Genomic DNA, 17,030 nt, shown 5'->3' with positions numbered 1-17,030 from the left:
AACAACTTTCCCGCAATCGGTTCTATGGGCTGCCATAGACTCCCAGTCGGAAGAAGGAAGAATAATAATAAGAACGGGAACAGATACAATAGGTGCCTACGCACCTTCGGTGCTTGGCCCCTAATAAGAACCGGAACAGAAACAATAGGTGCCTCCGCACCTTCGGTGCTTGGCCCCTAAAAACAACCCTGCCTCTTTTCGTTTAAATATAATATAAAAATATTTAACATTTTAATATGGTCCAGGCAATATGTACTAAACAACAGATGTTGCAGATCATCTTCGTTGTATTAAAATACAAATAAAGCAAACAATTCAGTCAAACATACAAAGTCAGTGCTCTAGTCTAACCATACAATGGTAAAGTTTAGCTTATAAAGTTATGAAACTTCACTTAGCCCTCAGCCAAAACGATTGGCCAGGGAACAAATTATAGATTCACGAGACCAAAGATCGACCATTAGGTCTACACAAGACGAATTATATCTCATGTTTAACCACTACAGAGACGCCAGAGTCAGTGGCAAACGTCAGAACGACTAGCCGAGGAAAAGCTGTTCCAGGCGGAGAACATGAGCGCCGAGCGCCCGGTGATCGTCTGGATCTCACAACCTGGATAAAATTTTCATAAATCTTTATAAATAAACCACAGATTTGAGGTTTAAACAACTACATTCTCACCTGAAAAACTCTTAAAACTACATTTCATGATGCAAAAACAGTAGTATTATATTTCAACTGTATATTAAAAAATGGGCTTTTATGTTGTCATTCCCCTTGTAGCACGCGCAAGTGACGATACTGTCAACCAATCAACGTTCTGCAGTGAGTCTACACTGTTAGCAAATGATGTAATTTTTACAATAAAATTTACAACAACATATTGTATTCATGTTTTTATTGTAAATACAAATGCATGATGGGAAATTTATGGACAGTCCTGTAATTTTGTTGTAACTACACTGTAGAAGCATTATTTTACAGCCACCGCATAGCATTGTGGGATTGCTGCGATTTGAATTTTGAAATTGCGCGGTACCGCGGCGGCCAACGGCACCAGAATCAAACACTTTTGGAAGAAGCAGCTTTTGGAAGGAACACATCTCAGGTATGAAACGTTAACATGCCATCTATTTTTATAAGTCTATGGATATATTAATACCGGTCATATGAGTGGTGATTGTTTCGTTTGGTATATTTCAGTGACATTAGCTTCTGTGACGTTCGCCCCGACTCGACTCGCTCACTCCCGGTAAAACAACACCATGAACTGACCGCGGTGAAGTGGCGTCTTCTTACTCAACCCATACGGGAAAAAAGTTACCACATGCAGCTACAAGGTACGAGATATTCACAATTTTTCGCTTGGTATATTTCAGTAACATTAGCTAGAGTAATGTTAGATATAACGTTAGCTCAACTCGCCCCGCTCACTCCCGGGTAACGACGTTATAAACCTGAACTGACTACGGTGAAGCGGCGTCTTCTTTAAGTTACTCAATCCATAAAGAAAATAGTAACGTTACCACATGCAGATACACGGCACTATTTTCAATGGAAAAACAAACATGGTGAGTAGAATCGAGTAGAGCTGAGCTTGTAACGTAGCCTAACGTTAATGGAAAACCACCACAATGACGATAGCTCAAATAACGTTAGCCCAGACTGTTAAAAATAAGCATTAACGTTAGCCCGATCAGTTAGCTCAGGTTATTATTGCATTGATTACACGTGCTACTGGACAGGCTGTCATAACATTATTAGGGCTTTGCTGTCTTGTAATCGGGGGTCTTGAAGCCGTGGTTTGCACACTAGCATAAACGAAGTTTGTAACGTTAGATTTTACGGCCACTGAATAAACACAAGCGAATTTTAGTTGAAATATGGGCTTTAATTAAACGACAATGCTGGTATCTTTAATTATGTGAGTCAGCTATAACTGTGAGATAAGCTGAATATAGCATCTGGTATGCTCATATGTTATAACATTACTTTGTGCTTGGCAAACCAGGTTGGAAGAGCAGTCATGTAACTGTCTGTATCTAAAATAAACTGCGCGTGCGCAACTAAATCCAACCAGCATCGTCATAAAATATTTTTTTTTCCGGAGCCTGGGTTCTGTTGAAAAGCTTTCAATGCTCTCTTTGTCTTCAGAAAAGGCAGCAAATTATCAGTAGTATTAAAATTAAGTTAACCATTTTGTTTGTCTCAAATTACATGTGGCTGCCTGGCAGACTATATGGACTAAAATAATAATAGATTTTTAATTTGGCATTTGTGTAATTGGTAATACATTTGGTAATGTTTACGTTTTTTATTCCCTAGCCTAGCCCTCTGCCACAGCTGCTGATATCCAGAGAGAGAGAGAGAGAGACCTATCCAGCACACCTTGCTTAATTGTGCAAGGTAAATTCTTCCCTTATTTTATAGAGTAGTTCACTTTTAAATGAAAATTACCCCATGATTTACTCACCTTTTATTATCATATTGTGTTAATGCATTTCAGGAGAGACACTAATCGCAACAAGTGTTCATAGAAGGAACAGTTGTGATGGGGCCCAAAACAGTCTTTTGAATGGAGTGGCTGAAACCTTCGCTGCTTACTATGTGTTCAACATGCAGTATCCTAAAGACGCCTCAGGCACTTTATACAAAGGTATGTTTAAACTGTTTACACACTAATAAAGAAAATGTGGTAACACTTTACAGTATGGGTACATTAATTATCATGAATTCATGTATAAATTCATGCATGAATTACGCATTCATTCATGCATTAATATCTCATGAATCATCAGGAAATAACACAAGTTCAACGTTTTTCATTCATGACTTCATGAGTGAACAACACCTTAATAAAAAAATTAACTAAGATGAGTACATCATCATGAATTATGATTTATTATGCATGATCGTGATGCTTTTCTTTGCTCACATATGCGACCATTAGCACATTGTTCATCAGTGTTTCTAAGGACCAGTCACCACTTTAGTTGAGGGGCCACACACATGAAGTCATTGATAGATGATGCTTAGTTAAGGATGACTACTGTATTTGAATGTCAACAGAATCTGTGTGCTCTGAGCTGTGATTGGTCTATTTTGGGGTCTGTCCAACTACCACAAGCGTTTGCTTCGTCCACCTCCTTTTCAAACCATGCACTTGTATAATTTGTCTGCTATGTTGCCTGTTATGTTGATTGTGAGAAAATTAGAATGCAGGTTTGAAATAAACATCATCATCATCATCATCATCACCTGCAGGCTTTGAAGAAGACATGAACTGTTGACATTCAAATACAGTAGTCATCATTAACTAAGCATTATCTATCAATGACTTCATGTGTGTGGCCCCTCAACTAAAGTGGTGACTGGTCCTTAGAAACACTGATGAACAGTGGTATAACTGTGAACAAAGAAAACATCATGATCATGCGTAATACATCATAATTCATGATGATTTACCCATCTTAGTTAATGTTTTAATTAAGGTGTTGTTCACTCATGAAGTCATGAATGAAAAACGTTGAACTCGTGTTAGTTCCTGATGATTCATGAGATATGAATGCATAATTCATGCATGAATTTATACATGAATTCATGATAATTCTTACTGTAAAGTGAATCCATCATTCTCATATGTAACGTCCCATGAATTATTACCTTATTACCAGTATTGTTAGGTTCTATGATATATTCTATGCAATGATGTCAATAGATAGGTTTCCATCCAATTAAAACATAACTTTTAAACGCATTCGTAAAAATTTGGCAAAAAAACCCTCTAATTGGAGAGCATTTCAATCAACTGTTATGCGAATTATAAATGGTCACGCACCTAGGAGTCGTGAACAGCTGTGGGATCAAAACGTAAGGTTGACAGGGCAACTTGAAACACCTGATATAATTGCAAAAAATGCAAATTTGTCAATCCACATAGAAGTTTTTGTTCACATTAGAATATTTTATGTGAATTTTAACCGTTTCCAGTCAGGATTTCTTTTTCAAATGGTTAAAATGTGCATTAAAAAGTTGGATGGAGACCCAGCTATTGCTGTTAAGTGTCTGTTCTATAGTAGAGTTGGTTTTCCCCTGCAGGACATAATTTGTGTAAACAGAAGAGACTGACGGACAACAATTTAACATTACAACTTTCATTAATTCATTAAATTAAATTGTATGGTTAAAGTTGTTAATGTTAAATAAATACATCAAAGTCATTTTATTTTATGAGCAAGTAGGTTACTTATGTTTTTTACACAGTATTTGTCATTATTTAACAGATATGAAAACTTTAACTTTTTTCCTCTCTCTCGGTTTTCAGAGCTTTTTGTGGAATCCACTCCCAGACGGGCAGTAAAGCCGAGAAGAGACACAGGCTCAACGCACCTGTTTGCACCCTCCTAAGAAAACTGGACTTTGAGTTGATGGGATAGTAACATGAACAACTTCCCCTATGCAGTTCAAGTCTGGCTGGACACCTTTGTTCCATATCATCATGTTCCCCCTGATGATTGGCTGCCTGGATGTCTGGAAGTGAGCTTCTTCATTAAAGGGATACTCCACTTTTTTTGGAAATAGGCTCATTTTACAACTCCCCCAGAGTTAAACAGTTGAGTTTTACCGTTTTCGAATCCATTCAGCCGATCTCCGGGTCTTTAGAAGAATGTCAGTAACCAGACAGTTTTTGGTCCCATTGACTTCCATAGTAGGAAAAAATATATACTATGGAAGTCAATGGGACCAAAAACTCTGACATTCTTCTAAAGACCCGGAGATCGGCTGAATGGATTCGAAAACGGTAAAACTCAACTGTTTAACTCTGGGGGAGTTGTAAAATGAGCCTATTTCCAAAAAAAGTGGAGTATCTCTTTAAAAGTAAAATTTTGTTTTATGTGTGATAAAGTGGATACTTTTGTAATATGTATTTTTGCACAGTTTGTTAATTAAAAAAAAAGAAAATCTACCATTGTTGTGTTTTTAATTGGCCAATACGGAAAATGACAGCTTTTTACTTGTAATATTTATACTTGTAATGTTTTACAGTATATTGATTTGTCCTGTGAAATTACAGGAAATTCCTGGCTACTGAGTTGCCGTAAATATAACATTTTGCTGTAATATTTACAGTATTCTATCCTGTGAAATTACAGGAAATTCCTGGCAAATACCAGTAAATTTACATGATTATTGTAATTAATTACAGTAGGGATGTTGTATTAAGTATTACAATAACAGTCCTGTATACTGTTTACAGTAAATTTACGGCAACTATTAGCCAGGAATTTCCTGTAAAATTACAAGAACTGTCTAACAGTGTAGCTCCACACTTTAGTACCGTTCCACTGTTCTGGTACCCCAACGGAAGGGTACCTAAAAAGTGGTACAGTACGGTTTTGACAGTGGAAAACGCAAATAATTGCCTACCGTACCGTAGCCTACCGCTCAGTTGAAACGAGCCATGAGACTGCAAGGGAAGCTCGGCTTCCCCTATAATGTCAAAAAAATAATGGTTAAATATATACTATTGTGTTAACATTTTATTGACTAAAAATGCATTAGAACACGTTCATCTCAAAGACTAGTTCGTTCAGAATCAGTGCATATAGCAGGTCGGCTGACTCGATTTCCTTCTCATCATTCCCATAGCATCACAGTGTATTTCCCTGTTGAAGCCCAGCGTCCACTGACTTCAATGGAGCTGCTTTGAACAGTTTTTTTCAGCGTTCATTTAAGGGGCTTTAAATATTATACTTTTAACAGGCAAATTCCCTGAACACATCCACCAACGCAATCTTGATCATATTCTGAATTAAGAAATCATTATAATGCCGTCAAAAATAATAATTACTTTACCTTCCGAGTTTTTGGTTCATTTGTCACGTGACGGACACAATGAACGGATCGTTCATGAACGACTCAAAGTTGCTGATGCTAAAGCTATTCGAGCTCAGTCCCATCGCGGATTTTGGAAGTATATGTGGCACGATGGTGAGGCGGAGAGCAAGATGAGAACTAAGATAAGCAAAAGCTCACATGAAGATACTCAAAGTCTTAACAGTACCCAACTACGCCACCTAGGGACTTTCACCCCAGGATATACTAGTACTCAGAAAATCTAAACCCCAGGTTCGTTCTTTCCAGAGAGGACTGAGACAGCTCTGCAAATTAAAACAGTTTTTGTTTTATTGCACATGACAGTCACTAATAAGTACCTTCAATACATTTACCTCTTACATTACTGACACATTCCAGAAAAAGGTTCTTGCACATGACAGTCACTAATAAGTACCTTCAATACATTTACCTCTTACATTACTGACACATACCAAAAAAAGGTACTTAAAATAAAGAAAAGAAAAGCTTTAAAGACTACGGGCAGCACTTGGGTCGTCAAAAGACACTAACAGGGAAAAAGAATCCTGCCCCACCTCAAACAGTAATCGCTCACTACAACCAACCACTCACACTGGTGTTGCACACTAGAAAGGGAATGAGAAACTCACACTCAAGTGTTAAACACAATACCCCCAAAAAGAGAGGTGGGCAAAGTACCCTTTTTACCATTGGCCACAGGAGACCTGAGCGCTTACATTAATTACAAATTATATAAACAAAGAAAGAAAAATCAAATCACAGATTATAACAATTACTAATAATAAAAGAAAATACCACAAAACAAAAACATTAATGAAAATAAAACATTCAAAATAGAAACAAAACAGCAGCGTAATCCGGGGCCGTGCATCTTGCCGTTAAAGATAAGCTTACACCGCTCAGAGCTGGAAGCAAGCCTGTTATGCACGTTCCTTCCGACCTGCACGCACACACAGCAGTGAAATTAACTTTTTTTTTATAAACATGAAACGATCCACCAGAAAAGAGATCATACTCACTGCGTTTTCAATGATTCTAACACGACTGTACAGGTTCTCGCTGCACTCAAATTGTGTAGTGACTGCAGAACACAAACTTTAAAATTACACACTAATATTATAAAATCACATTCCATATTCCGCTCATTCACATACCTGATCACGCAATGAGCAGACTAAATGCCCCGAACCACACGACTCCACTAGGAACAGGCAACCAGGATGCAAAAAGTAACATCCCCAGCCATTTGAATGCTGCATTTTTATTTAGAGTGCAATCATGGTAATTAGTCACCAGACGGTTACCTGACACCACTAAATTTACTGGGCAGATAATTCAGTTCTCCACCAGGGGGAGAAACAAAGGGAAATTCCCAATCTGCTACATATAGTCGAAAGACAAACTGCAGCAACCTATTTCTTTGTATTCGCTTTTCGAAATTGCTTGCCAATTTTCATAATACATTTCACACAATTATACATTTATATCTTTATTATATTATTACTTATTATATTTTTATATTATTAGTAGTAATAATTAAAAAATAATTATTAAAATAATTCAAAAAATATTATTAGTAGTAGTATTGTTATACTTTAATATATTATTATTTATACCTTTATTATATTATTATATTTATACAATTATACCTTACTCTGCTGGCCATTGAGAGGACACTGGTCAAGTCACTGGAAAAGACGCCTAGTTGGTACGACAGGGTCACAGAGCATTTTCTTGAAAAGGAACGTAGGGCAGCAATTACGTATAAATAAATGTACAATTTTTATGATGTAGGCCGAAAATGAGCTTCCCCTCTTTGAAAGACCAGCAGCTGCCACTGGTTCTTACAGAGCCTGCCAGCCTCTTCAAATGTGGTAAATCGCACGTTTCTGCGAAATCCTCGCTCTGAGCTATGACTTGTCAAAGTTTGTCGCAATGCAAAGTCTATGGGACTTTTTCTGCAACTTTTTCGCCCCTGATCGCAACTAAAAAGTCATAGCACACCTCTCCTCAATAATCCGCATGTTTTGACGCCTCATTCGTGGGTCTGTGACAAAAGCTGCAGGAAAAACTTTTGTGAGGAAGAAGAAGAAGAAGAAGAATGAGCAATAACAATAGTGATGCCTTGCTTTTGTTTTTATTAGGGCTGGGAGAAAAAATCTATTCACCTATCACAATTTCTTTTTTAATGATTCTAAAATCTTTTTTTTTTTTTTTTTTTCAGAATTGATATTCTGAACAGAGGATGAAATGTGTTGTTATCTTTGAGTGTTGAGTGACGTAACATCACAAGTGGACGCGTGGAAGAGACGCGAGACTGAACGCACTGAAAGCCCTCGCGCTGCTCATATGCAGAGAGAGAGATAAGACACTAGAGCTGCACCATTCATCTTTAAAAGACTGATCTCCATCAAACACACTCGCAATCTTTCAATCAGTCTAGATTGTCAATTTAATTATTTGTCAATTAAACTTTGACAAAATCATATCACAACATTCAGATCTGTGTTGGCGCTGGCGCTGACCCAGAGAGAATCGTCCTGAAACCGCTTCACAAACAGTCTTTTCAGCCTCATAGTATCATTATTTCTGTGATGCAATAGTTCAAATTATGATAGAAGTACTTAGATAAAAGTTTAAAGTTCAAATATGAACACTGATGTCTACGATAGCGATCAAAATCAGCTTTTGATAGAAACTTGGTACTTAAAATAACGTATTTATCGATTACATTGTTTCGCCACTAAGTGACTGTTAAAAATTGTTAAATCATTTATTCAAGAGACTGTAGTATTGTACGATAGTCCTGAAATAAAAGTCAGAAAGATGTGATGATTTGTTTTAGTAAATATGACTCATCTTAGACATCATGTACGGTCTGTATAAGTGTATGATTTAACTTTTCCCCATGGTCTAGTATTTAAAAAAATTGCAATATGTTGCAAAATCGAAGCGCAATACTTGTAGAATCACAATTGTTAAAAAAATCACAATACATCATATCTGCACCCAAGTATCGTGATAGTATCGAATCGGGAGATAGGTGTATCGTCCCAGCCCTAGAAATTAGAGATCTCTTCGCAAAATAACGTGTTTGCTTCCATGATTCGGGGAGAAAAACTTGCTTACAAGTCTAGACTAGTGCCAGTGCTGCCAACTCTCAGACATTCAATGCGAGACTCACGCTATTGACACTGTTCTCACACTTACTTGCGTTACACAACCATATTCTCACGCAGTGAAAAATCACAGAGCAAAGACACTGACACCAACAGACAAGAGCAGATTACTCTGATATGAAAAAGTCTCAGCTTCAAATTCTGTCAATTTTATTACAAAATTCAAACAATAAATACCGCTCCATAATCCCCACAGCAAGCTAAACTCAAAGTTGGCAGCCCTGCTAGTGCTAAGCTAAAATGGTTAGCATTTCCCTTTGTATGCAATTTTGAGATTCATTAACCAAAATAAAGAAAATAAAGTCTCTTTGAAAGCATTATATTTCTTCAAGATTTCTATAGATATTGCAATATATTTTTATCATTAATTATTTTGGCCATGACAATCGTGTAGTCAAGTCAAGTCAGTCATCTTCATTTATATAGCGCTTTTAACAATGTAGATTGTTCCAAAGCTGCTTTACAGAGATACAAGGATAGTTTAAAGTAACAGAGATTTTTTTTTAATGCAGTTTTTAGCAGTTCTTGAATTAAGTTATTGTCCAGCTAAAGTTAATTTGATTGATTCACTTCCATCGCAACGATCATTAGTTATTAACTTAGGGGCCGCTAACACGACACCGTTTTAACAGGAAACTCTACACAGACTTTAAACGCGAAACCTGTGAGAACGCTGATGGCGTGCACATGCGTATTACGAGTTCAGTCTATTGGTGTGCACATTTGAATATATGTGCGCAGGTTTGTAATTCCCTACAAACCAAGCCTTTAAAAACTACTTGTCTGGCCTTAACATTTTGATACAGAATTTTATCTCTTCGGGGTAGATACGTGAATCGAATTTTCCCGACAACGCTTTATCTGTAGAGTGGGAAAGGGATCCTCCATAAGGAGAGACTAGTTGGCACTTTAGCACCCCGCTATGACATCGGGTCCAGGCGAAGGTCCTTCGTCAGATCTGGATACGGCCTGGATCCGGCAGGCTGTGGGAAAACCTCGGGATAAACAGAGAGACTGATATTAGCGTAGATGCCATTCTTCTTATGATGTAACGAGTACATCAGGATTTATGGGAAGTGTTCCCGGTTCCGGCTGACTTGATCTATGCAGCCTAACATTGAATTATAGAAGTTTATAATGTGTTATGTGAATGCTACAGTAGGTCAAAGAGATGTGTCTTTAATCTGGCTTTGAACTGACAGAGTGTGTCTGCTTCCCGGACAATGTTAGGAAGACTGTTCCAGAGTTTTGGTGCTAAATAGGAGAATGATCTACCGCCAGCAGTCGATTTTGATATTCTAGGTATTATTAACTGGCTGGAATTTTGAGATCGCAATAGACGTGAAGGACTATAATGCGTTAAGAGCTCGCTCAAGTACTGTGGAGCTAAACCATTTAGTGCTTTGTAAGTAATCAGCAATATTTTAAAATGTATACAATGTTTAATAGGGAGCCAGTGCAGTGTTGACAGAACAGGGCTAATATGGTCATACTTCCTGGTTCGGTAAGAACTCGAGCTGCTGCGTTTTGGACCAGCTGTAGTTTGTTTATTAAGCGTGCAGGGCAACCACCCAGTAGAGCATTACAATAGTCTAGCCTTGAGGTCATGAACGCATGAACTAATTGTTCCGCATTTGTCATTGAGAGCATGTGGCGTAATTTAGATATATTTTTAAGATGGAAAAATGCGGTTTTACAGATACTAGACACGTGACTTTCAAATGAAAGATTGGTATCAAAGAGCACACCCAGGTTCCTAACCGACGACGAAGACTTAACAGAGCAGCCATCAAGTATAAATAATCACTAATTAAGTGATTGGTTTCGTTAAAATGTAAATGAGTATGCACAAGTATGTGATCTTCCCTCTTAAAGATGTTTTTCCTGCATAAGTGAAAGTTTAACCGAGTGAATGCAGTATCACGTTGTGTTGTATGTTAGTGTGAAAGTTGGCCTGTGAAGCGTGTCTGCTGATATCTTTTTTTTTTTCTTTTTTTTATTAATTTTTTAAGTAAAACAACAGTGGTACTGGTATCTCATAACAACAAGTACAGCATTTTTTGTAAGACATTCAAATGCATACAAATGCTTAGAAACAAAGACATAAATAAAAGGAAATTATAAACCAAATTTAGAAAGACATAGTCACTGAGTACCCTCAAGAAAGTTCCAGAGGGAGGACCAAATGCGCCAGAACACCTCGGATCTTTGATGTAAATCATAAGTTAGTTTTTCCAGTGGTAAAAGTGTTGCCGCCTGACTCAGCCACATATTGATTGAAGGTATCTGAGCAGTTGACCATAATAATAGTATACATTTTTTGGCTAAATATATACAAAAATTCAATACACATTCTTTATCACGATCAAGACACAGTTCCACTGTACAATTCAGAAGATATACTTTTGGTGACAAAACAAAAGTCTTTCCAATTATTTTTTGAGTAATTTTGTGGATCTCTTTCCAGTACATTTTGATTTTGTCGCAGTCCCAAAATACATGCATCACTGTGCCAATGTCTACCTTACATTTAAAACATAGCTGAGAACAATTGGGAAATATTCTGTGGAGGCGAACTGGGGTTAGATAAATCCTGTGAATACATTTATAATTTTGTTCATGAACCGAAATTGAAGTACTTTTGGGATAGATATTTGAGCAGACAGATAGCCACTCCTCATCACTAAAAATAGACCCCAAGTCCTTTTCCCATATCACCCTTAAAGAGTCAAAGGTTGAAAGACCAATATTTGACAGCAATGTATATAATTCAGAGATCTTTTTTTTAAGTGTACATGAAGACAAAAGCAGTTTTTCTATTTCAGTAAGATCAAATTGTATACTACCTTCTTTTAACTGTAATTCCAAAAAATGTCGAATTTGAAGGAATTTATAAAAATCTTTACTGGGGAGACTAAATTCCTGTCTTAGCTCCTGAAATGATCTTATTTGGCCGTCGTCAAATAAGTGACCCAATTCCGACACTCCTCTTGACCTCCAAGTCAAAAGGCCAATATTCTGTATGGGAGTGGGAAAATCGGGATTGAGCGTAATTGGAGACTTAAGAGACAACTTATTTGGGATGGATAAATATTTCTTAACATCCCTCCACACCAAAAGAGTATTTGTTACCGTAAAAATACTAGTCAGATGTTGAATTTTTTGTACATTATGAATAAATGGTAGGGAGCATAACAGCCTGGGAAAGCATCTTGTGGATTCAATCCCAACCCAGCGTGAATCAAATCTGTAAATAAACCAACTTAACATGTGCTTAATTTGTGCAGCCCAAAAGTATAATTGTAAATTGGGTAGCGAAACCCCACCCAATTCCTTTGGTTTCATCAAAAGCGAAAGTTTAAGTCTGGGTTTCTTGTAATTCCAAATATACCTTGAAATTGAAGAGTTAATCCTCTTAAAAAAGTTTGTATTTAGGTAGCATGGCAGATTCTGGAATAGGAAGTTTAATCTCGGAAGAATGTTCATTCGTATAACATTGATCCTGCCAAAAAAAGAATTTGGAAGGATCGACCAATCTGATAAATTCTGATTAATTTTTGTAATTAAAGGGGGATAATTGGCTTTAAAGAGGTCTTCCAAATTGGGAGTAATATTAATTCCTAAATACTGAAATCCAGAAAGTGCAAGATGAAAGGGTGATTTTGAAATGGCTTCAGAGGGAGCATGCATATACAAAGCTTGAGATTTGTCCAGATTAATCTTGTACCCTGAAAAGTTACTATATTTTTCAATTACTGTAAGAATTACATCGGTAGAGGTGTCAGGGAGTTTAAGATACAATAAAACATCGTCCGCGTACAGAGATATACGGTGTTCCTCTAGACCTATTTTAATACCATGTATGCTACTATTAGTTCTCACAGCAACCGCCAGTGGTTCAATAACCAGAGAGAATAACAAAGGCGAAAGAGGACAGCCTTGACGACAGCCTCTGCTTACTGAAAATCTATTAGACAACATTCTATTAGTGTTAACCTGAGCTATAGGATTAGAATATAGGCGTTTAATTAAATCAATAAAATTAGATCCTAACTGTATTTTATCTAGAACTGCAAAAAGGAAAGGCCATTCCACCCTATCAAACGCTTTTTCGGCGTCTAGGGATAAAATAAAAGCAGATTCCTTGGTAAAATTTAAGTGATCTATAATATTTAGAACTCTTCGGATATTGTCTGAACCGTACCTGGATTTCACAAAACCAGTTTGATCTGAATTGACAACGTAAGGCAAAACATTTTCAAGCCGTCGAGCTAAGGACTTGGCTATAATTTTATAATCTACATTAAGTAAACTAATTGGTCGATAAGATGAACAATTTGTTGGATCTTTGTCTTTTTTCAGAAGCAGACTGATAATTGCCAATGACCAAGATTCAGGCAAAGAGTTTTTCTCAAAAATAATATTCATCACCTGCATTAAAATAGGGGAAAGCTCAGGCCAAAACTGCTTATAGAACTCTAACGGAAACCCATCTGGGCCAGGAGCTTTACTGGATGGCATTGACTGAATAGTATGCCAGATCTCATCCTTGGTAAAAGGGGCATTCAAAAGACTCCTAGCATCATCAGAAATACTGGGAAGAGAAATCTCATTTAAATAATTAAGCAAATCCTCATTTGATCCATGATAATCAGCTGTATAAAGGTTCCTATAGAAATCAGAAAAAGAAGTGTTAATGTCCTGAGGGTCAAAAGTCATGTTGCCTGCAGATGTCTTAATTGCTTTTATAGTTCTTTCACTCTGCTCCTTTTTTAACTGATAGGCCAAAAGGCGACTGGGTTTATTACCAGACTCATAGTAGCGCTGTTTTGTATAAACTAATAATTTCTTGGTATGTTCTGTGTGGTCTAAGTTAAGTTTAGCTTTAGCATTATTTAATAAAATCCAATTAACTTGATCTGGCAAACGTTTATGTTGTTTTTCCAGGTGAGATACTTCTCTGCTCTTTTCTCAAAGAAAAACTTAACTCCAAGTACTCCAGAGTCGCGGCCAAAGCCGACTCGAAAGACTGTTCGCCAGCAGCCATTCTTTGTTTTCAAGCCAGGGAACTGTCGCAACTCTGTCGTCATTATGTTAAGCCCGCCCCGCCTACTCTATACACGATGTGATTGGCCTGACCCAATTTAGTTTTTTGCAGCTCAAAAGTCAATGGAGAGTTGCTAGACTACCCTGGCTGCAAAATACATTTTGCTGCCGCTAGGGTGCGTCTAGATTTCTAGGCTAGCAGATCTGTGGACACTGGATAGTTCATTCATGGCACAATGTTTCTTCCTGGTTTCCACGTTCACCCCTGACTCCGTAATACCCCCCTCTACACACTTTTCCCTCAATACTACATTATCTCCCTCCTCAATACAATCCCCGCCCTACATCACTACAGACCAGGTCAGAGTACAGCTGAGGAGGCTCCGGCCTGGGAAGGCAGCGGGCCCGGATAAGCTGTGTCCGAGACTGCTGAAGACCTGCGCTGCAGAACTGGCGGAGCCGCTCCAACGGATCTTGAACCTTAGCCTGCAGCTAGGGAGAGTGCCTACTCTCTGGAAGACATCCTGCATCGTTCCAGTGCCTAAAAAGAACAGGCCCAGCGAGCTGAACGACTTTCGACCAGTGGCACTCACTTCACATCTGATGAAGACGCTGGAGCGGCTCATCCTTAGCCTCCTCAGACCTCAGGTGCAGCACGCCGAGGATTGTCTGCAGTTTGCGTACCAGCCAGATGTTGGTGTGGAGGATGCCATCCTCTACATGCTGCATCGGGTACACTCCCATCTGGATAGGGGAAACGGCACAGTGAGGATACTTTTTTTGGACTTCTCCAGTGCCTTTAATACCATCCGGCCCCCTATACTCCAGGACAAACTGATGAGGATGGGAGTGGACCCCGTTCTGGTAGACTGGATCAGAGACTACCTCACGGACAGGCCACAGTACGTCAGGATGAAGGACATCATGTCTGACACTGTGGTCAGCAGCACTGGAGCCCCTCAGGGGACAGTGCTGGCACCTGTTCTCTTCACCCTGTACACCTCGGATTTCTGCTACAACTCGGAGCTGTGTCACATACAGAAGTATGCGGATGACACAGCTATCGTTGGGTGTATTAGGGGTGATAGGGAGGAGGAGTATCGGAGTCTGGTGGGGGACTTTGTTCTCTGGAGCCGCACTAACTGCCTACAGCTCAATACCTCTAAGACAAAGGAGCTGGTCGTTAACTTTGGGAGGAACAGATCAAGGCCGCGACCGGTCCTGCTGGAGGGAATGGAGGTGGAGGTAGTTAATTCATACAAATACCTTGGATTGTGGCTGGATAACAAACTGGACTGGACAATAAACACAAGCCACCTGTACAGGAAGACACAAAGCAGGCTGTACTTTCTGAGGAGACTGCGCTCTTTTAACATCTGCAGCAAACTGCTGTGCATGTTTTACCAGTCTGTGGTCACCAGTGTCCTTTTCTACACTGTGGTGTGCTGGGGGAGCAGCATATCCAATAAGGACACCCACAGGCTGGATAAACTGATCAGGCGGGCCGGTTCTGTGATCGGTATGAAGCTGGATACACTGGTGATGGTGGCAGAGAGGAGGACACTGGATAAACTGTTGGACATTATTGACAATGTTAGCCACCCTCTGCACACCATCATCAGCACTCAGAGGAGCCGGTTTAGTGGAAGGCTGCTCCTTCCCAAGTGCCGGACTAACAGACTTAAGGACTCCTTTGTCCCTCATGCTATCAAACTATACAACTCCTCACTTGGGGGGAGGAGGAAATAGGGCAGAGAGGATAACATAACACAAGACAATACAATACATATACATATACACATACATACACACATATATATACACCTGGATTTATATTATGCTTGGTCACTATATCATCATATTAATATAACATTGGACTCAACACTGACTCTTTTTAAAATAATTTATGATTATGAATGTTATATGTATGTAAATTTATACTGTTTGTATTGTTAAAATTTGTACTGTTTGAAATTTGTACTGTTTTTTTTTTTTTTTTTTCCTTTTTTTTTTTTTCCTTTTTCTTCTTGCTAAAACTGTAGCTGGAACTTTTAATTTCCTTGCGGGAGTCATCCCAAAGGATTAATAAAGATAAGTCTAAGTCTAAGTCTGTTTGATCCGTTAATAACGGAGAAATGTGAATGTTTCTCACTAGATCTCGCAGCGATGTTATTACTTCTGTGGCGAATTCAAATGCTTTCTTTCCTGGATCTCTTATTAGCGCTGTGTAGTAACAGTGTCACTTGATCAAGATCGGCTCGCGGTGCACTGGTCCAAACTGATAAACTGTCCTTCAACCACACAATAACAAGCAGATTCGTTCCGCTTGCATTACGTTTGCCATTTGATGTTGGGCAATGTTGTGGTCGTGCCGGCGGATTATGAGCACGCTTCCCACGCGCAACGCGCCTACATTTGAAATAACGAAATTTTGGTCGGCAGGAAAAATGGTCCAACGAACCGTTCGGTTTGAAAATGCGTACCGAAAACTAAACCGAAAGCCTCATACCGAACGGTTCAATACGAATACGTGTATCGTTACATATATATATTGTATTATTTCACTTTACTGTTTATACACCTGATGTGATATTAATTATTACTATTTTCTTTATATTCTTTATTACTGTAAATGAGATTGTAAATGTGCATTGTGAGCTCGCTTCAGTCCGCGGGAGGTCTGAGCGGAGCGAGGAGAAGGCTGATTAAACGCACTACTTTGAATGTAACAAATAATCACTGCATTTTTCAACTCATGCATGCAGGCAGATAAAGAACCTCTGAACCAGCAATTGGACTTCAGTTTTTTATTCATCACACAACACAACACAACGCAGAGGGGTAGCCGAGTTGTAGTAACAGAGACACGCGAGCCCGAACCAGCTACACCTGGACTTGTGGCACTGCCTTCTAAGCCTTTTCCATTTT

At 38.6% G+C, this 17,030-nt stretch overlaps 1 protein-coding gene and 1 long non-coding RNA gene across 5 annotated transcripts in view; one reads left to right on the top strand and one right to left on the bottom strand.

The window, feature by feature from the left end:
* Window positions 1–17,030, bottom strand: part of LOC311081630 (uncharacterized protein) — a 178,215-nt gene that overhangs the window by 147,212 nt on the left and 13,973 nt on the right. The gene's annotated exons all lie outside the window — the stretch shown is intronic.
* Window positions 859–4,682, top strand: LOC311082004. Of its 2 annotated transcripts, XR_014606079.1 has the most exons (5): window positions 859–1,108; window positions 1,204–1,340; window positions 2,326–2,406; window positions 2,507–2,656; window positions 4,325–4,682. It is a non-coding gene; the product is annotated as an uncharacterized lncRNA (long non-coding RNA). The 2 variants fall into 2 exon arrangements; XR_014606080.1 differs by having other exon boundaries at window positions 859–1,340; window positions 4,325–4,673.

The sequence above is a fragment of the Abramis brama genome, assembly GCF_963993115.1.
Source record: "Abramis brama genome assembly, chromosome: 4".
Taxonomy (NCBI): domain Eukaryota; kingdom Metazoa; phylum Chordata; class Actinopteri; order Cypriniformes; family Leuciscidae; genus Abramis; species Abramis brama.
This window is presented reverse-complemented; position numbering and strand designations above follow the sequence as displayed.